Source organism: Papio anubis, chromosome 9 (assembly GCF_008728515.1).
Source record: "Papio anubis isolate 15944 chromosome 9, Panubis1.0, whole genome shotgun sequence".
NCBI classification, from domain to species: domain Eukaryota; kingdom Metazoa; phylum Chordata; class Mammalia; order Primates; family Cercopithecidae; genus Papio; species Papio anubis.
Genome location: NC_044984.1, coordinates 117,526,746 through 117,548,371, shown reverse-complemented (window position 1 = coordinate 117,548,371; position 21,626 = coordinate 117,526,746). Strand labels below are relative to the sequence as shown.

The following is a 21,626-nucleotide window of genomic DNA, read 5'->3' as shown; positions in this document are numbered from 1 at the left end:
CTGCATGTCATAACCATCTTGCACCCAAGAACTAGACTGCACCTCAGCACTATGATTGGGGGCCATTCCAAACAGCAAAATCACCAACACAGAGCACACAAGTGCCAAAAATATGGCACTGGACAGACCACAAAAAGGACCCTTGTTTCCATTAGGAGAGCTGAGATGGGAAGATAATGTCCCCTCCTTCAACCTCAGCAGGGAATGTGCTATCAGGCAACTTAAATTTTTTGCCAGTCTGCACAGATTCGAAAATGAATTTGAAAGCACCATGAGCATTGATTTTGGGGCTATAGATACATTTTAGTGAGTAGGTTAATTCACAAATATGGAATCCATGGATAGTGAGGATCTGCCACCTTTGGCCTCATGTCAGCCCCCATGGTGTATCCAGCCTAGCTCAGGGCACCATGCTGATGGTACTTAATGGATGAAGGCTGGAGCTGCGGGATGAGGCTGTGGGCAGATTCTTGTGTTTGCTTGTCTTAGGTGCGAGAGAAAGACAAGCTGTCCTCCCTCAGCCCTCCTGTAGCTTCTTCTAGAAGGGCTGCTGCCAGCAGAATGGTGCCCATCTCTCTCTGCTCAGGTCTACAGGTAGGAGGGACTCTGTACTTTCATGCCGAGGGTTCTGGCGGCAGCCCTGCAACAGACTTGGCCTTTCTTAAGAGGAGCTGAGACCAATCCTTCGCCCAAAGGAATAATCCTCTTACGGAGGTGTTTCAGGCCAAAGTGGGGGGTTCCTGGGGCCCCCATGCCTCAAATTGTGGCCTTCTTATGCCTGGGCTCTCTCAGAGGAACCTTTCCCAAGTCTTTTGCCTATTGTGTGCCCTCTTAAGAATTGGTACCTAAGTCATACAGATTATTACTGTTTCTCCTCTGCAGAGCTGTTTATTTCCGTTTGAGAGGTGATTCCTGGGGAGGGCCTGAATTTTATCTTTTGGCAGCTGGGGGGCTTCCCTCCCAAGTCTGAGGCACAGGCTGTGCCATGGAGCAGGGCTGTGCACTTTGCTTCCTTTTTTTTTTTTGAGAGGGAGTCTTGCACTGTCACCCAGGCTGGAGTGCAGTGGCATGATCTCGGCTCACTGCAAGCTCCGCCTCCCGGGTTCACACCATTCTCCTGCCTCAGCCTCCCGAGTAGCTGGGACTGCAGGTGCCCGCCACCTCACCCAGCTAATTTTTTGTATTTTTAGTAAAGATGGGTTTCACCGTGTTAGCCAGGATGATCTCTATCTCCTGACCTCATGATCCGCCCGCCTCGGCCTCCCAAAGTGTTGGGATTACAGGCGTGAGCCACCGCTCCCGGCCCGCACTTTGCTTCCGTTGTCCTCCTGGGATTAGAATCAGGCCCTTCGGCCTCCCGGCCCCTTAGGGAGGGCTCACTGGGCACCAGTGTCCTGCATGAGGTCGTGAGCCTGTGGGGGGCCTGGTTGTGGTACTGCTGGCCTCCACCCTCTGCTGTCTCTCTAGATAGCCCCTTGGAGGAAGGGAGGGAGGGGGGAGGGGGATAGGGATGTGTGTGTCAGGGTAGAAATAGGTGGCCATTCCCAGCTTCCATCAGTGGCGTGAGGTTGTCTGACAGGCAGGGCTTCCCCACAGGTGTGGATGCGTGGTTAACGCTGGCTTGGCCATGGTGCTCTGGAGAACAGGAGGACAATCTCTCTCTCACACTGAAGGGCCCATTTAATTGCTTTCCTTGGTACTTTATAACAGTTGACTTTTCACTTGCTTTTTTTTTTTTTTTTTTTTCATAAGAGGGAGAAAAACTCAACATTTTTTGCAATTAGAATTTTTCCCATGTGGGTAATCACACTGGAAAGAAGCATTTAAATCCCTTGAAAACCACACATAAGTGAGGCTCACAGAGCAGGGGGAACATTCAGTCAGCAGGGGTGGCCAGACGTGGAGGCACTTCAGCGGGTTATCATGTAAGGAAACAATTATTCCACATTTATTTTGGATTTGCTTGTTGCAGCATATTTCAATTAGTTCGTCAATGTTGTGCATCTGACAGGCCAAACGTTTATTGTGGTTGAACCATCTGGGAGGTGGGAGGCCTGCAGCCTTCCCCGTGGCAGTCAGGAACTACTAGTTTAAAGGAAATTTGTTTGATGTGTTTAAGAAGCCAACACTGAAACACCATTAATAACAAAATCCTCAATAATTCTGAAAGCACTCTCACCTATTTCGCCATCAATTGGGCATGCATCACCCGAGACTTCATTCTTCCCCTAAGCGGGACATTTTCCAATATGCTGAAGCAAAGTTTTGAAATGGCTTACTTAATTGGTCCAGAGCACGATTTGTATTAACCCAGCAAGGAAAATAGCTCACTAATTTATATTTGAGTGTGAAGTAGCTTATGCATTTGCTGCTGGGAGTAGCAAGGGATGCGTTTAGTGGATTCTTGCCATTAGTATGCAGCTGAGCTCCTGTCCTGTACTGTGATAGAGAGTGTTAGTTTGATTTCAGTTCCCAGCCTTGGGTGACTCACCAAAGCATTGTGAGTTCACGGTAATGACTGCTGACCGGTGCAATTTGTTGTGCACTCTTTTATAGTACCTGATTTCACCCATTTTTCATTTTACCTCAGTTATTCCTCCCCACCACACCCCCGCTAAAAGTTCTCTTTCCTGAGGAATGTTCTGTCTGACTTTCCAGCAGAGGGGATAAAGGAATTTAGAATCAAACAAATAGGAGAGCCAGAAGGAGCATTGGAAAAAACCGAGCCCAAGGGTTTGACCTTTCCACAAAGAGGAATGACTTTCCATTTCCCTGAAACCCTAAGATCACAGGGCTGGGTGTGGGGTGTTGGCGGTGGAGCGGGATTAAGACTCAAGGACACAGCTAGTGAACTGGAGGCTGGCTTATAAAATCTGGGACGTGCAGCTCACTCAGGTTTGTCTTGGTGGCCTGGGAGCTGTAGGACTGGAGTTTGCAGGGTTCAGGCCAATGGCTCCCATACCATACCCAGCCTTATCGACTCTGTGTTATGGGCTTTTCTGGTGCTTAAGATTCCTGCTCCAGGAGACGGCTGCTCTTCCCTCACCTGGGAAGCCTCCAAACCAGAGGCATCCCTGGTCTATCCCAGCTGCTTCTCAGGCTGAGGGGATCTCAGCTATTTGTGTTTGAGTTGCTGGTGCCAGGCGCAGTGGTATGGTGGCGATCCAGTGTCTGTGGATTGTTCTTGCAGAGGCAGTGGCTGGAGGTACAGAGAGGAGGGGCCTTTCCCGCTTACCCACCTTTTATCTAAGACACCACAGTGCATGGCATACTTCTGCCCATTGTGCTTCACAGGACTCTCACAAATGTTGCTGTGCCCATTTTACAGGTGAGGAAGCTGAGGCTCAGAGAAGTCATGGTGTGGCCCCCAGTGCTTTCATTTGTTGTGTCTCACAGATGGGGACCCTAAGACTCAGAGACGTCATGACTTAGGCCTCACCGCACAGGGAGTTAACTGCTGACTGGACTCTAGACCTGATCCCTCATGTTCATGCTTGTATTCGGTCATGTTCTGTTACACAGCCTGTGCTGTTGTTTTAAAACATCAGTATTTCCTGATGTGGTTGAGTTTAAGCAGTACAAAGTACCTTTCCATTTGGGTTTGTGTGGGTTTTTTTGTTTTTTTTTTTTTTCCTTTTCTTTTTTCCAAGAGGAAAACAGAATTCCTCTTCTGTTTGTTCCTTTTCAAAGAGGCCAAACGGATGCATGGACTTAGAGCAGATTCACCAAGACAGGATTGCATGCTCTGGGATCACATCTGTTTATGTGACTTTGAGGCCAAATTCGGACCTACTTGTGAAGTTGTTCAGGCATGCACCTGTAGGCTGGAGGTTAGAGAGCAGGAGTGGGGTCTAGCTAGGCCTCTGGGGTGTGGTCCTGGGGGGTTTAGGAGTCTTACTTGAGAGTTGCTGCCTTTTTCTCCCTTTAAGGGAGAACGACGTTCAGACTGCCTGGGTGACAGCTGGTCAAGCAGATCCCTGTTTATGGCCTCCTTTCTGTTAGGGGGTGGGGCAGGGGATTTTTAAAAAAAGAGCAGAGTTCCTAGCAGCTTGTCCTGGAGGAGGGGCCTCGCTCACCTTCAGCCAGGGCCAGCTTAGTCTCCATCTTTCCCTGTGCCTGCTCACTTTTGCTCTTTCCTTGTTCTCTGACTCATTAAAGAAGGAGCAGGGGCCCAGAGCTGACCTCAGGATAGGGCAACAGGAAGCCAGGTTGGGGAGGAGGAGGCTGGAACTCGTGGCTGCGTCCTCTGGGGGTGCCCGCCTTCCTTGCTGTCTCTGTGCTCTTCTGGGCTGAAGGAGCAGAAGGGCCTGTGGCCAGTGGGCTAAGAGGATTAAGAGGTTATGCAGGTGGGCCCAGTGTGGGAATCTCTGACTCAGGTCCCCTGAGCAGGAGTCATAGGGCCTGCGTTCCCCGGGGGCCTAAGAGGGCATGTCCGGAGCAGCTGAACCTGGGTTCTTCATCTAGATAGAGACACATCCCTTGAACTTCTCAGACCATCTAGAATTAGACCTGCATTGCTGTCCTCTTGATTTAGCTCCCAGAGCCTGGGTGTCCCAGCCAGCTGGTGGGGTGCCTGGGGACACTGAATTATCCCTTTTTACGTTCCCTCAGGTTGCCTAACTTGGTTCTAAATTTGAAAGAGGGATTTAATTAAATCTCTGGATGAAAGAAAACTTGGGGGAGGTGGTCTGTGGGGAAGGGGTGATAGTAAGTCATACCTAGAAAAGTAGAAGTGGACTACTTGGCCTCTGGGATGGCCAGGATTCCCCCAAAAAGCAAACAGTGAGGTCTCAGGGCTGGGCCTTCCTGCTCGCCAGGTGGTGGATTGCCAGTTTATTTCTACTCTCACTATAGTCTTGCCTAGGTGCTTGGAATAACCCAGAAGGATTCCAAGTTTCTGGCCATGTTAAGGCTGGAGATGCAGAGAGAAAATGCAGTAGATTCCAGGAGATGTGGTGTGTGGGAGAGGACAGGAAGGGTCTCTGGAAGCCCAGTGGAAAAAGAGAGGCACCAGATGAGGCTTTGGACAGAACAGGAAAGAAGGCAGAGATGTGCGATTGTCTGTTTTTTTTTTTGTTTTTTTTGTTTTTTTTTGGAGGGAGAATCTCGCATTGTCGCCCAGGCTGGAGTGCAGTGGCACGATCTCGGCTCACTGCAAGCTCCGCCTCCCGGGTTCACGCCATTCTCCTGCCTCAGCCTCCCGAGTAGCTGGGACTACAGGTGCCCGCCGCCACGCCCAGCTAATTTTTTTGTGTTTTTAGTAGAGATGTGGTTTCACTGTGTTAGCCAGGATCTCGATCTCCTGACCTGGTGATCCACCTGCCTCAGCCTCCCAAAGTGCTGGGATTACAGGTGTGAGCCACCATGCCCAGCCAATGATTGTCTGTTTTTAAAAATTGAGGTGAATTTACACATGATATGAAATTAAACATTTTATTTATTTATTTATTTATTTTTGAGACAGGATCTCACTCTCTCACCCAGGCTGGGGTACAGTAGCACAATCGTAGCTCACTACAACCTCAACCACTTGGGCTCAAGGGATCCTCCTGCCTCAGCCTCCCAAGTAGCTGGGACTACAGGCTTGCATCACAGTGCCTGGCTAATTGCCTAATTTTTTGTAGAGGCAGGGTCTTGCTATATTGCCCAGGCTGGTCTTGAACTCCTGGCTTCAAGTGATCCTCCTGCCTGGGCCTCTCAAAGTGCTATGATTACAGATGTGAACCACTGTGCCCATCCTATAAAATTAAAAGTATTTTAATTTGAAAATTAAAATTTAATTTTATAAAATTAAAAGTATTTTTAAAGTATATAATTCAGTGTTATATAGTATATTCACAACAGTGTGCACCCATTGGCTCTATCGAATTCCAGAACACTTTCATCACTCCAGAAGGAAACCCTACACCCATGGGCAGTCACTCCCCATTCTTCCCTCTCCCAGCCCCCTGGCAACAACTCATCTACTTTCTGTTTCTATTGATTTACCTATTCTGAACATTTCATATACATGGAATCATATAATGTTTGGCTTTTTTTGTTTTTTTTTGTTTTTTTTTGAGACAGAGTCTCGCTCTGTGGCCCAGGCTGGAGTGCAGTAGCACAATCTCGGCTCACTGCAAGCTCTGCCTCCCGGGTTCACGCCATTCTCCTGCCTCAGCCTCCTGAGTAGCTGGGACTACAGGTGCCCGCCACCACACCCGGCTAGTTTTTTTGTATTTTTAGTAGAGACGGGGTTTCACCGTGTTAGCCAGGATGGTCTCGATCTCCTGACCTCGTGATCCGCTCACCTCGGCCTCCCAAAGTGCTGGGAGTATAGGCGTGAGCCACTGCACCCAGCATGTTTGGCCTTTTGTGTTTGGTTTCTTTCACATAACATAATGTTTTCAAGGTTCAACCATGTCATATCATGGATCAGTACTTCATTCCTTTTTTTTGTGGTAAAATATACATAATATAAAATGTACCATTTTAAACATTTTTATTTTTGAAACAGGGTCTCTCTCTGTCACTTGTGCAGTGACACCAACACAGCTTACTGCAGCCTCGAACTCCTAGGCTCAAGTGATCCTCTTGCCTCAGCCTCCCAAGTAGCTGGGACTACAGGCATGCACCACCATGTCTGGATAATTTTTGTATTTTTTTGCAGAGATAGGGTTTTGCCATGTTGTCCAGGCTGGTCTTGAACTCCTGAGCTCAAGCGATCCACCCACCTCAGCCTCCCAAAGTGTTGAGATTACTGGCGTGAACCATTGCAACAGCTAGCTGTCTTTTCTTTTTAAGACTGACTAATGGTTCCTTGTAGGCATACACTACATTTTCTTTCTTCATTTGTCCATTTATAGACATTTAGGTGTTTCTGGGCCAGTAAATTTTGACTTTGGTTTGCCTCTGGATGAGAAACAAGAAAAGACAACTGAACTAGGAGGGTTTAGGGCCATCAGTTGTCCCATTTCCAAGGTAAGTGACCATTGATAGTTGCATCTTTTTTTTTTTTCTTTCCTCCTCCTCCTCCTCCTTCTTATTCTTCCTCTTCTTCCCCTTCCCCTTCCCCTTCCCCTTCTTCTTCTTTTTTTTTTTTTTGAGACAGAATCTCGCTCTGTCACCCAGGCTGGAGTGCAGTGGCGTGAACTTGGCTCACTGCAGCCTCCACCTCCCAGGTTCAAGTGATTTTCTTGCCTCAGCCTCCTGAGTAGCTGGGACTACAGGCGCGCACCACCACGTCCCACTAATTTTTGTATTTTTAGTGGAGATGGGGTTTTACTATGTTCTCCAGGCTGGTCTTAAATTCTTGGCCTCAAGTGATCTGCCTGCCTCGGCCTCCCAAAGTGCTGGGACTATAGGTGTGAGCCACTGCGCCCAGCCACAAGAGCACCTTTCTGTGCCTTGGTTCCAATACCCACCTGGTGACAGTAGCAGTGGTCCCTCTCAAGGCTGCTGTGTGGATTCAGAGAGACTGGCTGGGAGGGTGGCTTTATGATCTATCAAGTACAATCATGAGCTGCTGTTGTCCTGGTCAGGCACAGAGCAGGTATTCATCAGTCATGGGTATGAGGGTTGGTAAGGCACAGCCTTCTTCTGCCCACCTGGGACTTCTGTGGTCTGGAAGGAGCCAGAGAGGCTCACCTGTGACTCTGTCTGCCAGAGGGCCCCCTTTCCTGCAGAGGTTCTGGGGCCAGCTCCAGGAAAAGGTGGCGGGTAAGTGTCCTGGCTCTCGGTGGCCTTTGGAATGTGTGCTGACTCCTAGCAGATAGTAGCAGGGAAGGCACAGGGCACATGGCCTCCTGTAGTTCTGTCCCCTTGGTTGGCCTTTTTGGTGCTCCAGGAAATGAATCCAGGAGGATGACATGGGCAGCCTCCTGGGTGGCTGACTCAGATCAGAAAGTCAGTCTGGCATTCACAAAGTCACACTTGCCCTCATTAGGCTAATTAACTTTCGATGAGAAAGTGCTCCATGAGCAAGTGACTTAGGAAATCCATTTTCAGGCCGGGGTCAATTTTGTGTGCAGTGGTGCCTACAATGCTGTGCTGTACATTTCCATATTCACCAATTTAAAGGTGCTTAATTATTATTATTATTATTTTGAGATGGAGTCTCACTCTCTCTGGCCGGAGTGCAGTGGTGTGATCTCGGCTCACTGCAATTCCTGCCTCCTGGGTTCAAGCGATTCTTCTGCCTCAGCCTCCCAAATAGCTGGGACTACAGGCACGAGCCACCACGCCTGGCTAATTTTTTGTATATTTAGTAGAGATGGGGTTTCACTGTGTTAGCCAGGAAGGTCTCCATCTCCTGACCTCGTGATCCTCCCACCTTGGCCTCCCAGAATGCTGGGATTACAGGCATGAACCACCATGCCTGGCTGAGTGCTTAATTATTAACTTAGGGCTGGGTGACTAAGGAGGAGTTGCATTCAACATGCTTTGAGAATTTTAAGGCCATTTGTGAATTAGCTGTAATATGGTAAATAATCATACTCTTTTTTTTTTTTTTTTTTTTTTGAGACGGAGTCTCCCTCTGTAGCCCAGGCTGGAGTGCAGTGGCCGGATCTCAGCTCACTGCAAGCTCCGCCTCCTGGGTTCATGCCATTCTCCTGCCTCAGCCTCCCGAGTAGCTGGGACTACAGGCGCCCGCCACCTCGCCCAGCTAGTTTTTTTTGTATTTTTAGTAGAGACGGGGTTTTACCGTGTTAGCCAGGATGGTCTCGGTCTCCTGACCTTGTGATCCGCCCATCTCGGCCTCCCAAAGTGCTGGGATTACAGGCTTGAGCCACCGCGCCGGGCCAATAATCATACTCTTAATCTTGTGATCTGTGTTCTAGATTACATGGAAGATAAAGTGAGGCCAAGGGGTTGATTTATTGAAGGCCACGGGGATTGAGATTGAGGGGGAGTCAGAAAGAACAAGCAGGAGGCCCCTTTCTTTTTCTTTTTTTTTTTTTTTGTCCGAAACGGAGTCTCACACTGTCGCTCAGGCTGGAGTGCTGTGGCGCGATCTCAGCTCACTGCAAGCTCCGCCCCCTGGGTTCATGCCAATCTCCTGCCTCAGCCTCCTGAGTAGCTGGGACTACAGGTGCCCACCACCACACCCGGCTAATTTTTTTGTAGTTTTAGTAGAGGCGGGGTGTCACCGTGTTAGCCAGAATGGTCTCGATCTTCTGACCTCGTGATCCGTCTGCCTGGGCCTCCCAAAGTGCTGGGATTACAGGCGTGAGCAACTGCGCCTGGCCTGCAGGAGGCCCCTTTCTTTAATACCAAGTTAAATTTTTTATTTTTTGTTACTTTTTCTGGTTTTTATAAATGTGCTTAAAATTTTTTTTTTTTTTGAGACAGAGTCTTGCTCTCTTGCCCAGGCTGGAGTGCAGTGGTGCGATCTCGGCTCACTACAAGCTCTGCCTCCCAGGTTCATGCCATTCTCCTGCCTTAACCTCCCGAGTAGCTGGGACTACAGGTGCCCGCCACCACACCCAGCTAATTTTTTTGTATTTTTAGTAGAGACGAGGTTTCACCGTGTTAGCCAGGATGGTCTCCATCTGACCTCGTGATCCACCCACCTCGGCCTCCCAAAGTGCTGGGATTATAGGTGTGAGCCACTGTGCCTGGCGAAAAAATTTGTAAGTAGTATGTGTTCATGGGAAATTAACAAAGATAAGTTAAAAAATCAAATAATTAAAAAATATCCATCAGCTGATGAATAGGTAAAGAAAATGTGGAATTCAACAAAATAGTATTCAGTCATAAAAAAGAAGAAAATCCTAAACTGGGTAGGGTAGCACAGGCTTGCAATCCCAGCTACTTGGGAGGATCACTTGAGCTCAGGAGTTTGGGGCTATGGTGTGCTATGATCTCGCCTGTTAATAGCTACTGCACTCCAGCCTAGGCAGCATAGTGAGACCCTGTCTCTAAAACACCAAACAAAAAAGGAAATCTTGCCATGTGGAATAACATGGATGAACCTGTAGGACATGATGTTACATGAAATAGAACAGTCACAGAAAGACAAATGCTGCATGATCTCACTTATACAAGGTACCTAGAGTAGTCAAATTCATAGAGTCAGAGAGTGGAATGGTGGTTGCCAGGGTCTGAGGGGAGGAAGCAATGGGGAGTTAGTAATCTATGGGCATAATGTTTTAGTCAAGTGAGATGAATAAGCTCTAGGGATCTGCTATACAACATTGTACTTATAATCAACAATAACATATTTTACACTTAAGTTTTGGTAAGGGGGAGGTCATATGTTACTATGCTTATCACAATAAAACTTTTTAAAAAGTCAAATGGTTTAAAAATATTTAAAATGAAAGTACCTTATTCCTAGCTATAAACATGTTTTATTTTTGCTTTTTTACAAAAATGGAACCTGAACCTGCAGGTTGCAGGTTTGTTCCTGCCACTGGGAAGGGTCCCACCTTCACCCTGGATATCTTTGCTTGACTTCTGCCTTTGTGGTCTCCTAGGCTGGGTGTGGCCAGATTTAATTCAGCGTGTGTAAAGTGCTGGCTGGTGTGGGGCGTTTCCAGCTGACACACAGTGGGCACTGCGAAAGGCTGCTTTCCATGAGAATGCCTGTCCACATGGTTAGGTTCCCGGGCTAGCCCACTAACAAAACATGATCCACCACGCAGCTGAATTTCTGAGTTTTGTCCTGCTAGGCCTACCAGCTACAGCACCTGTGCTTGTTGGGGAACTTATTGAATACCAGAGGCTCACTTCATCCCACAACAACCCTCTGTAATGAACTCTATTGTACAGATGAGAAAATAGTCCCACAGAGGCCTTACTTCCTCAAGGTCCCATGGCTAACAGATTCAAATTTAGGTCACCTGGCCCTGAGCTTTATGTTAAAGTGCTGCTTTTGATAGTTCACCACACAACAGGCCTATTTTGGAGTTAAATAGGCTTTTGGAATCTAAGCATTTTGTAAAACCTTTTTTTTTTCCTTGTAAGTGGGAAAATCTGTCCCGGGCACACCCCAGAAGGAACACTTCATGTTTTCAAGGCTTGAGAGGAGCCTCCCTGCAGCCTGGTTTGAAGGAGGCATTTGTGTGTGCAAAAATGGTTGTGCCTGGAGGTCTTCTTGGCACTGACTCATGCGAAGCCCATTTGTCCAGGACCCTGTGGGTGACACCGCTGCAGACTCTTGCAGGAGGTGTGGAGTGGTGGTTTCCATCACATCACCAGTGTCCTGGGTGTACTCTTACCTGGTCATATGGCTCAGGGGTGGTTACTGGGCTTGGCAGAACCCCAGCACTTTCGGAGGCCAAGGCAGGCAGATCACAAGGTCAGAAGATCGAGACCATCTTGGCTAACATAGTGAAACCTCGTCTCTACTAAAAATCCAAAAAATTAGCTGGGCGTGGTGGCACGTGTCTGTAATCCCAGCTACTTGGGAGACTGAGGCAGGAGAATCGCTTGAACCCAGAGGCAGAGGTTGCAGTGAGCCAAGATTGCACCACTGCACTCCAGTCTGGGCAACAGAGCGAGACTCCATCTCAAAAAACAAACAAACAAACGGATAAAGTAGCTCCTAATTGGAGATATTCCTTATCATGTTGAAGTCTTTGCCTATCCCTCAGTCTCTATGTTTTTAAGAGTAGTGAGGCTGGGGCTGAATGCGGTGGCTCACACCTGTAATCCCAGCACTTGGGAGGCCAAGGTGGGCATATCACCTGAGGTCAGGAGTTCAAGATTATTCTGGCTAACATGGATCTGGGGACATAGAGATTTGGGCAAACTTTTTCGTCTACAGTGAGGGATGAGCATGTGTGTGTGTGTGTGTGTGTGTGTGTGTGTGTGTGTGTGTGTGTGTTCATTAATTATGTGATGCTAAGGTTGCCTTCGGTAGTTCATCTAGATATTTTTTTTCCCCATTCCTCATGTTTCTACTTTTTCCTGTATTTTGGATTCTCCATTCGAAGGCAGGGAAAGAGGAGGAGGTTGAAGGGAAAAGTATTCTAGTCCTTTCCAAACATTATCATGAAAGGTTTATCAAGGGAGATCGAAACAGTCTCTTCTTGCCACCACCTACTGTCATCCCACAGAGTTTAAGAAAATACTCAAATTCTCTGTCTTCCGTTGGCATCAGATTCACAGCCCTGCCTTTGGTGGGAAGCGACCTTGGTGCATTGGCTCCATTCCCACAGTGGACATAATTGAGGCTCTGAGCAATCGATATATTTATTCAGGGTCACACAGCCAGCAGGCCACAGAGCTGGAACTAAAATTGGATTTTCCTGACCCTACAGCCAGCATTCTTCTTCTTTCTGCTGCTCTGTACACAATGGCAGGAATGAAGTTGGCAGATGGCAGGGATTTGCCATGGAGCCATATCTGGGGCTCTTATGGGACTTGCCTCTTCCCTGCCTCTAAAATTTCAGTTTTGGCAAGTATTGGCAAGGATGTGGAGAAATTGAAACCTTCATGTGTTTCTGGTGGGAATGTCAAATGGTTGCAGCTGCTGTGGAAGACAATTTGGTGGTTCCTCAAGTGGTTAAACATAAAATCCCCATATGACATAGTAGATCCACACCTAGTTCTAGGTCTATACCCAAGAGACTTGAAAGCAGGGACTTGAACAGATACTTGTAGCTTAATATTCATAGTAGTGCTGTTCTCAACGGCCAAAAGGTGGAAACAACTCACGTGTCCAGCAGTTGATGAGTGGGTAAACAGAATGTGGTCTGTTCATACGCCATACTGTTTGGTTCCATCAGACAATATGTGTCAGCATTCCATTCCTCTTTATGGCCAAATAATATTGGCCAAGTATTGAATGAACTATGGATGAACCTTGAAAACATTTTAAATGAAAGAAGTCAGACACAAAAGGACAATATTGTATAATTCTACTTATATGAGGTACCTAGAGTAGGCAAATACACAGATAGAGAAAGTAGAATAGTGGTTATCAGGGATTGGGGAAGGGAGATGGGGAATGAGTGTTTAGTGGGTACAAAGCTTCTGGTTGGGATAATGAAAATGTTCTGGAAATGGATAGTGGTGGTGGTTGTACAACATTGTGAATGTCCTTGATGCCACTAAATTTTACACTTATAAATTGTCAAAATGGTTAAAAAAGGAAAGAAAGAAAAGAACAAAAGAATGACAACAAACAAAAATTTCAGGCTTATAGGGCTGTTCATGAATACTGCTTAGAACCTCCAGTGGCTCTCGGGGCTAGACCACACCTTGCCCTGTGTTTATGGAGCGCTGGCTGTCCCAGGCACTGCAAGAGGCAACCCCACACCTGTGGCCCAACTGAGAGCTCCTTGCTCAACAGTGTACTCGCCATGCTCTTGGGGGAGTGGAGGGGGGTGTTCCTGGCAGTTAACGGCCACGTCTGGTCCCTGCGTATGAATGACATCTGTCTCTGGAACGCTTGTGCACCTGACGTTGGGCATGTCCTTATATGGCTCTCGCTTGCTCTCAGTGAGTGGAAAGATAAATACCTTTTCAAAGAGCAGATGCCAACTGCCTGCGGTCCCTGACATCCACAGCTGCAGAGCGAGTGGGAGACAGTTCTGTCGAGGGGCAGGTGCTTCAGCCCTGGGGGAATCGGGCACTGGGTGTGCCGAGAACCCAACAGCCCTCATGCAGACAGCCTGAATGTGGAGCAGGGTTCTGCCATGGACATGCTGTGGGACCCTGAGCAGGTCACATGCTTTCTCAGAGCTTGTCTTTCCTTCCTGCCTCTGGTTGGTCCTGAGGTTTAAAGGAGAATGTATGTGAAAGGGCCCAGCACAGTTCCTGGCACCTCCCAGAGCTTGACATGCACTTGGATTCATCCTTGTGCCTGGCCCATGTGATGGTCCCTTTCAGTAAGCAGTCACAGTCGGCCCGGGGCTGCTGCTTCCGTCAGGACCTTGCACAGACACAGGCTAGGAGCTGCTCTGGAAGAGCAGTGGAAGGTGTGGCTGGCTGGCAGAGTGAGGCTCTGTGATTGGGGCAAGAGTAAGGATGATGTCCTTGAGGGATTCCAGATGGAACCAGACCCTCCCTCTGCCTCCTGGAGCCTCTGCTCCTAGGGCAGGCATGCAGGGGCTTGTGTACTACCATATCTTTGTGTTAATTCCCTAGGGCTGCCATAACAACCCACCAGAACTGGATGGCTTAAAACAATGAAAATGTATTATCTCACAGTACTGGAGGCCACACATCCAAATTTTGAGTTTCAACAGTTTGGTTCCTTCTAGAGACCGCAAAGAGTATCTGTTCCCGGCCTCCCTCCTAGCTTCTGGTGGTTGCAGGCCATTCTTGGCGTTCCTTAACTTGAAGACACATAATTCCAACCCCTGCTTAAGTTGTCACATGGTTGTCTCCCTCTGTGTCTATCTGCCTCTGTGACTTTTATAAGGACACCAGTCATTGGATTTAGGGCTCACCCTACTCCAATGTGACCTCACCTTAACTAATGACATCTGCAGTGACCCTGTTTCCAAGTAAAGTCACATTCTGAGTTTCTGACAATGATACGAGTTTTGGGAGGACATTCTTCAACCCAGTATAATCTCCATATTTGTTGAATGAATAAATGAATGAGTGAATGAATGAATGAATGAAAGCCATCCTCACACGTCTGCTCAGGTGTATTGATGTAGACTAGAAGGTGGGGATGTCTCTGGTGAGCTAGGCATGTGCGGGTGGGGTGGGGGACAGCACCAGGATCATCTCCTTTTCCTGTCCAAGCATCTCCTATTTCTGGCCTCTACACCCTAAACCTAGCACCCTGGTCACCTCCTGACTTAGCCAGTTTTTCAGGTAGAAGCAATTACATCTATTACAGGGAAAGCTGTTCTCATCTTCCTTTCTGCCCAGCATCTCAAAGCTCTTTTATTTCTCTTCCCCTTCCCCTTGGAGCCAAGAAGGACATAGGGATGGCTCAGTGATGTTGGGCAAATGAGCCCTGCCCCCAACCTTAGCTTCTGTTTTCAAATGAAGGAGGCAGAGCTGGGTGTTTCCAATGGTCTTTTCCATCTATAATTATTTCTACTGTTTTACTGCTGAGATAAGTGTGGGCCAGGAAAGTGTGCCCTTCCGTCCCACACAAGGTAGGACTGAAATCCATAGGCCCTCATTTCCAGCCTGTCCCCAAATGCTCTGTGCCACCTCCTGGAAGCCCTGTGGGATTAGCATGATTCATGTGTGGTTCCCTGGGGTCCTCACTATGCCCTGTGTGTGACACATTGATTCACAAGTACTACTAGCCTGGGCGACTTACTGAGACCCCATCTCTGCAAAAAATTTCAAAAATTAGCTGGGTGTATACCTGTAGTCCCAGCACTTTGGGAGGCCAAGGCAGGAGGATCGCTTGAGCCCAAGAATTTGAGGCTGCAGTGAGCTATGATCGTACCACTGCACTCCAGCTTGGGCAACAGAGCAAAACCTCATCTCAAAAAAAACACACGAAAAACAAAATTCACAAGTACTAGCCTGCTGTTCAGATGGTATTGCAGGAGTGTGCATGTGCATGTGTGTGTTGTTTTCCCCATCTTCCTCTGCCCTCTCTTCCTTCTGTAGGCAAGAACTCTATGCATTTTTCTGTGTCTCTGTGTTTCCCCAGTACAAGTACCCAGCACAGGGCTCATTATGCTGAGTTGTGGGCCAGCCTCAAAAACAGAGATTAAATGTTAGGAGATCTACTAAAAGAAAAAAGGAAAAAAATACAAATAAAACAACTAATATGCTTTCAGTTGATGCCAGAAAAGCATCTGATAAAGTTCACTATCCATTACTTTTTAATTTTTTTAGAGAGAGGACTCCCATGTTGCCTGGGCTGGCCTTTAACTTCTGGGCTTAAGGGATTCTCCTCCCTCAGCCTCCCAAGTAGCTGGGACTACAACTGTGCGCCACCATGCCCAGCCTCATTACTCCATTTTTTTTTTTTTTTGGTGGAGTTTCGCTTTTGTTCTCCAGGCTGGAGTGCAATGGCAGTGATCTTGGCTCACTGCAGTCTCTGCCTCCCGGGTTCAAGCAATTCTCCTGCCTCAGCCTCCTGAGTAGCTGGAATTACAGGTGCTTACCACCACACCTGGCTGATTTTTATATTTTTAGTAAAGACGGGATTTCATCATGTTGGCCAGACTAATCTTGAATTCGTGACCTCAGGTGATACGCCCACCTTGGCCTCCCAACTGCTGGGATTACAGGCGTGAGCCACTGGCCTCAGCCTCATTACTCTTAAAAATGTAGAGACTGAGGGATAGGCAGAGATTTCAACATGATAAGGAATATCTCCCATCAGCAGCTACTTTATCCGTTTTTTGTTTTGTTTTGTTTTATTTTGTTTTTGAGATGGAGTCTTGCTCTGTTGCCCAGGCTGGAGTGCAATGGTGCGATCTTGGCTCACTGCAACCTCTGCCTCTGGGTTCACGCAATTCTCCTGCCTCAGTCTCCCAAGTAGCTGGGACTACAGACGCGTGCCACCACGCCCGACTAATTTTTTGTATTTTTAGTAGAGACGGGGTTTCACCATGTTAGCCAAGATGGTCTCGATCTTCTGACCTTGTGATCCGCCTCAGCCTCCCAAAGTGCTGGGATTACATGAGCCACTGCACCCGCCCCTCCTGCCTTTTTTTTTTTTTTTTGAGACAGGGTCTTGCTCTGTCACCCAGGCTGGAGTGCAGTGGCATGATTTAGCTCACTGCAACCTCTACCTCCTGTGCTCAAGTGATTCTCCCACCTCAGCCTCCTAAGTAGCTGGGACTAGAGGTGCCAGCCAGCTATTTTTTTTTTTTTTTTTTTTTGTAGAGATGGGGTTTCGCCATGTTTACCAGGCTCGTCTTGAATGCCTGACTTTAAGTGATCCCCCTCGGCCTCCCAAAGTGGTAGGATTATAGGCATGAGCAACCACACTCAGCCATTTTATCCTTAATAGTCAAACGCTTTAGTAGCATTTTCCAAAGTATGTTTGAGGAACACAGAATGCTCCTGGGTATTGCATCAAAAAAGCATTCTAGGGACAAATAACATCTAGAAAGCACTACTGCTCTAAGACACATGCCTTTTAATGTCGGTTACAAGACAAGCATGCCTTCTCTCTCATTAGTACTGATCGTTATTCTAGATTCAAGCCAATGCAACAGGCTAGGAAAAAGAGGCAGGACCTAACTCTCAGATAAGAGGTTGCAAAATGAATGTTTTGAATGGATACAACTGTTGTCTTAGGGTTTCAAAGTAGACAAACTGAAAATTAATTAGAATAAGACAGTATGGCAGCCTGTTGCAAAATAAGTAGGCAAACACCATTGTTTTTCTATGCGTCAGTGGAAACCATTGGTGAATTTGATGGGAAGGAGCACCTCTGAAACCTGTGTGCTTGGGCGTCAACAAGCCAGTGACCTTATTTTCTGGTTAGAAACAAGAGTAACACCCGGACAGTTGAGGCGGCTGCCGGCGCCTCCTGGGCCCCCTGTGACCTGGACTCGCAGGAAATGGAGGGCAGCGGTGTAAGTGGTGTGATGCAGGATGTTCAGCATCTCTCATTGGGGTTATTCTGAGGACTCTTCCAGAATGTTTTGAACATATTTTTGCACCATTAAATCGTTATCACAGGGCCTGGAAGTCCATTATTTCAAACTCATCCTGGATGATGGATGTAACTTGAGGAGGGATGAACCATTCGTACATTCTCCAAGGGCAAGGCTCTCAGAAATTCCCTGTAGCTTTGTGGTCCCTTGCCCTGGCATCCCCCAGACCACCGTGTTGAGTGGGAGTGAGGGCAGTGTTTGGACGAGACCCCAATGAACAAAGCCTGGTTGTTGGAAGTAAATCTTTCGCTCCTGCTGGAAACCAGAGAATAGACACTGCTTCATCACTGCCGTCATTCATGCAAGCTTCATCACATTTCCCCAGTCATTATCCTGATCTTTCTCAAAGGCAATTCTTGCCTCTCTTTCAATCAACAGAGAACCCTAGAGATAATTCAGTCTTTGAGGGATTGCTGAATCATTTAGCTGACTGAGGCTACCACGATGAAGCTTAAGTTCCAATATCATGAACCAGGCTGTTCTCGGAGGCCACGGAAGGGGCGGATGGATGTGTGTCTGCCAGATGTCCTTCAGGCTGAACCCATCATGCTGGCCATACTTCCTAAGTCATCCTCCCTCCTCCCTAGTTCTGTTTCTTTTCTCTCCTCAGTGTGGTTTTGCTACTTTTAATTTTCTGCCTTATTTTAACCATAGTGGTTTGCATGACCACCAGAGGGGTCAGTGCAGTTCTCCTAGGACAGAAGCCCTCTGGCTTTGTGACAGCTTTTTTCCTGAAGCTTCGTGGTCTGATCTGCAAGTTGGCCCTCTTCTAAATGGTGGGGGTTGTAGGCAGCCTGCTTGCCAGACTGGATTGTGGAGAATAGTAGGGCAAGAGTGACAGGTTAGTAAGGCAAGAGTTCCCAAGCTTACCCAAGGATATGCATCAATCCCTGAAGAACCCTTTGCAGTTCTATTCAACTCACTGAAGGGTCTGCTTGGTTTTTAGATCTTCTTTCTGATTCTTTAGGGATATGAGGGTCACAGGACCCTACTTTTTTTTTTTTTTTTTGAGACGGCGTCTTGCTCTGTCGCCTAGGCTGGAGTACAGTGGTGCAATCTTGGCTCACTGCAACCTCGGCCTCCCAGGTTCAAGCGATTTTCCTGCCTCAGCCTCCTGAGAGCTGGGGTTATAGGTGCGCACCACCACGCCCGGCTAATTTTTTCGTATTTTTAGTAGAGATGAGGTTTCACTATGTTGGTCAGGCTGGTCTTGAACTCCTAACCTGATGAGCTGCCTGCCTCGGCCTCCCAAAGTGTTGGGATTATAGGCGTGAGCCACCGCGCCCGGCCCCTAATGTGGTTTTAAAGAATGGATTTTAAAATTGTTTTGGACCGTACATTTTCTTTCTTTCCTTTTTTTTTTTTTGAGTTGGAGTCTTCACTCTGTCACCCAGGCTGGAGTGCGGTGGTGATCTCGGCTCACTGCAACCTCTGCCTCCCAGGATTGGCGATTCTCCTGCCTAAGCCTCCTGGTAGCTGGAGTTACCAGGCACACACCACGGCGTAGCTAATTTTTGTATTTTTAATAGAGATGGGGTTTCACCCGTTGGTCAGGCTGGTCTCGAACTCCTGACCTGCATTGATCCGCCTGCCTCGGCCTCCCAAAGTGCTGGGATTACAGGCGTGAGCCACCCACACCTGGCCTGGACCATACATTTCTTTGCATTCCTGCTATTCCAAAAGAAATATTAAATATTGGCATTTTAAAACATAAAATAGTTATTAGAATTGGGGAAATTTTAAAAACTCCTATTAAATCTGTAACATCAACTTAAATGAACCATCATTTAGTATGACTTGGATATGACTGAGTCTGCTTTTTGTACCCAGATATCAATTATTGATTTGTTTTTGTTTCTACCTAACTTCTTCCTTCTCTAACAATTCAAGACTCATAATTTTCTTTTTTTTTTTTTTTTTTTTTTTTTTTTTTTTTTGAGGCCGGAGTCTGCATCTGTCGCCAGGCTGGATTGCAGTGGCCCGATCTCGGCTCACTGCAAGCTCCGCCTCCCAGTTCCGCCATTCTCCTGCCTCAGCCTCCGGAGTAGCTGGGACTACAGGCGCCCGCCACCACGCCCGGCTAGTTTTTTGTATCTTTTAGTAGAGACGGGGTTTCATCGTGTTAGCCAGGATGGTCTCGATCGCCTGACCTCGTGATCCGCCCGTCTCGGCCTCCCAAAGTGCTGGGATTACAGGCTTGAGCCACCGCGCCCGGCCAAGACTCACAATTTTCTAGGATTCAAAGAACGTTGTTTTTTGAGTGCTTTAGAATCATTTACTCATTCATTCTTTCACTTATTAAAAAACATTTAACATTTGCGAGGTTGAGGTGGGCAGATTCCTTGAGCCCAGGAGTTTGAGATCAACCTGGGCAACATGGCAAGACCTCATCTCTACAAAAAAATACAAAAATTAGCGGGGTGTGGTGACACATGCCTGTAGTCCCAGCTACTCGGGAGGCTGAAGCAGGAGGATCAAGGGAGCCCAAGAGGTCGAGGCTGCAGTGAGCTGTGATCTCACCACTGTGCTCCAGCCTGGACTACAGAGCGAGACTCTGTCTCAAAAAAAAAATTTTTTTTAACAAAACACTGAAAAGGCTATGCATGACATTGTACCAGACATTAGCAAGATTCTGAAGATAAATTAGATACATTCCTTATGGAACTTACAAACTCATAGATTACAGTTAAGTAATAAAATATAAAGATCATGTATATATTAAATATTATTTGTGTAAGTAAGTAATGCATTATACTTGGTACCAAAATGAAAAGCAGCTACAGGCAAACATAAGACTTCTTGCCGCCCCTGTCTTCAATATCTTAGTTTTCCTTCCCAGAGACAGCAATGGTTGCTAGTTTTGTGTGTGTGTCCTCTTTCAGAGAGATTCTCTCTATATATTAATGTATATTACTTTTTAAATTTTTTTTTTTCTGAGACGGAGTCTTGCTCCGTTGCTCAGGTTGGAGTGCAGTGGTGTGATCTTGGCTCACTGCAGCTTCTCTTTCCTGGGTTCAAGCGATTCTCCTGCCTCAGTCTCCCAAGTAGCTGAAATTACAGGTGCACACCACCATGCCTGGCTAATTTTTTGTATTTTTATTTTTATTTTATTTTATTATTTTATTTTATTATTATTATTTTTTTGAGACAGAGTCTCCCTCTGTCGCCCAGGCTGGAGTGCAGTGGCACAATCTTGGACTCACTGCAACCTCCGTTTCCCGGGTCCAAGCAATTCTCCTGCCTCAGCCTCCCAAGTAGCTGGGGTTACAGGCACCCGCCACCACGCCCGGCTAATTTTTTGTATTTTTAGTAGAGTTGGAGTTTCACCGTGTTAGCCAGGATGGTCTCAATCTCCTGACCTCATGATCCGCCTGATTTGGCCTCCCAAAGTGCTGGGATTACAGGCGTGAGGCACCGCACCAGGCCAATTTTTTGTATTTTTAGTAGAGATGGGGTTTTGCCACATTGGCCAGGCTGGTCTTGAACTCCTGACCTCAGGTGATCCACCCACCTTGGCCTCCCAAAGTGATGGGATTACAGTTGTGAGCCACCGTGCCCAGCCACTTTTTAAATTTTAAATTTAATTTTTTTTTTTTTTTTTTTTGAGGCAGAATCTTGCTCTGTTGCCCAGGGTAGAGTGCGGTGGTGCGATCTCCACTCACTACAACCTCTGCCTCCTGGATTCAAGCGATTCTTGTGCCTCAGCCTCCCAAGTAGCTGAGATTACAGGAATGCATCCCCCACACCTGGCTAATTTTTGTATTTTTTAGTAGAGCCAGGGTTTTGCCATGTTGGCTAGACTGGTATCCCACTCCTGGCCTCAAGTGATCTGCCTGTCTCGGCCTCCCAAAGTGCTGGGATTATAGGCAGGAGCCAACGCTCCCGGCCTAAAAATTTAATTTAATTTTTTTTTCTTTAGAGAGAGGGTTTGCTCTGTTACCCAAGGTAGAGAGCAGTGATGTGATCATAGCTCACTGCAGCCTCGAACTCCCGGGCTCAAGCAGTCCTCCCGCCTCAGCCTCTTGAGTAGCTGGGACTATTGTCATGTGCTGCTGCACCTGGTTAATTTTTTTACTTTTGTGGACACGGAGTCTTGCTATG

The 21,626-nt window shown here is 47.3% G+C and overlaps 1 protein-coding gene across 2 annotated transcripts in view; it reads left to right on the top strand.

Annotated features, from left to right (window-relative positions):
• Nucleotides 1–21,626, top strand: part of PITPNM2 (phosphatidylinositol transfer protein membrane associated 2) — a 167,185-nt gene that overhangs the window by 6,211 nt on the left and 139,348 nt on the right. The window lies entirely within an intron of this gene.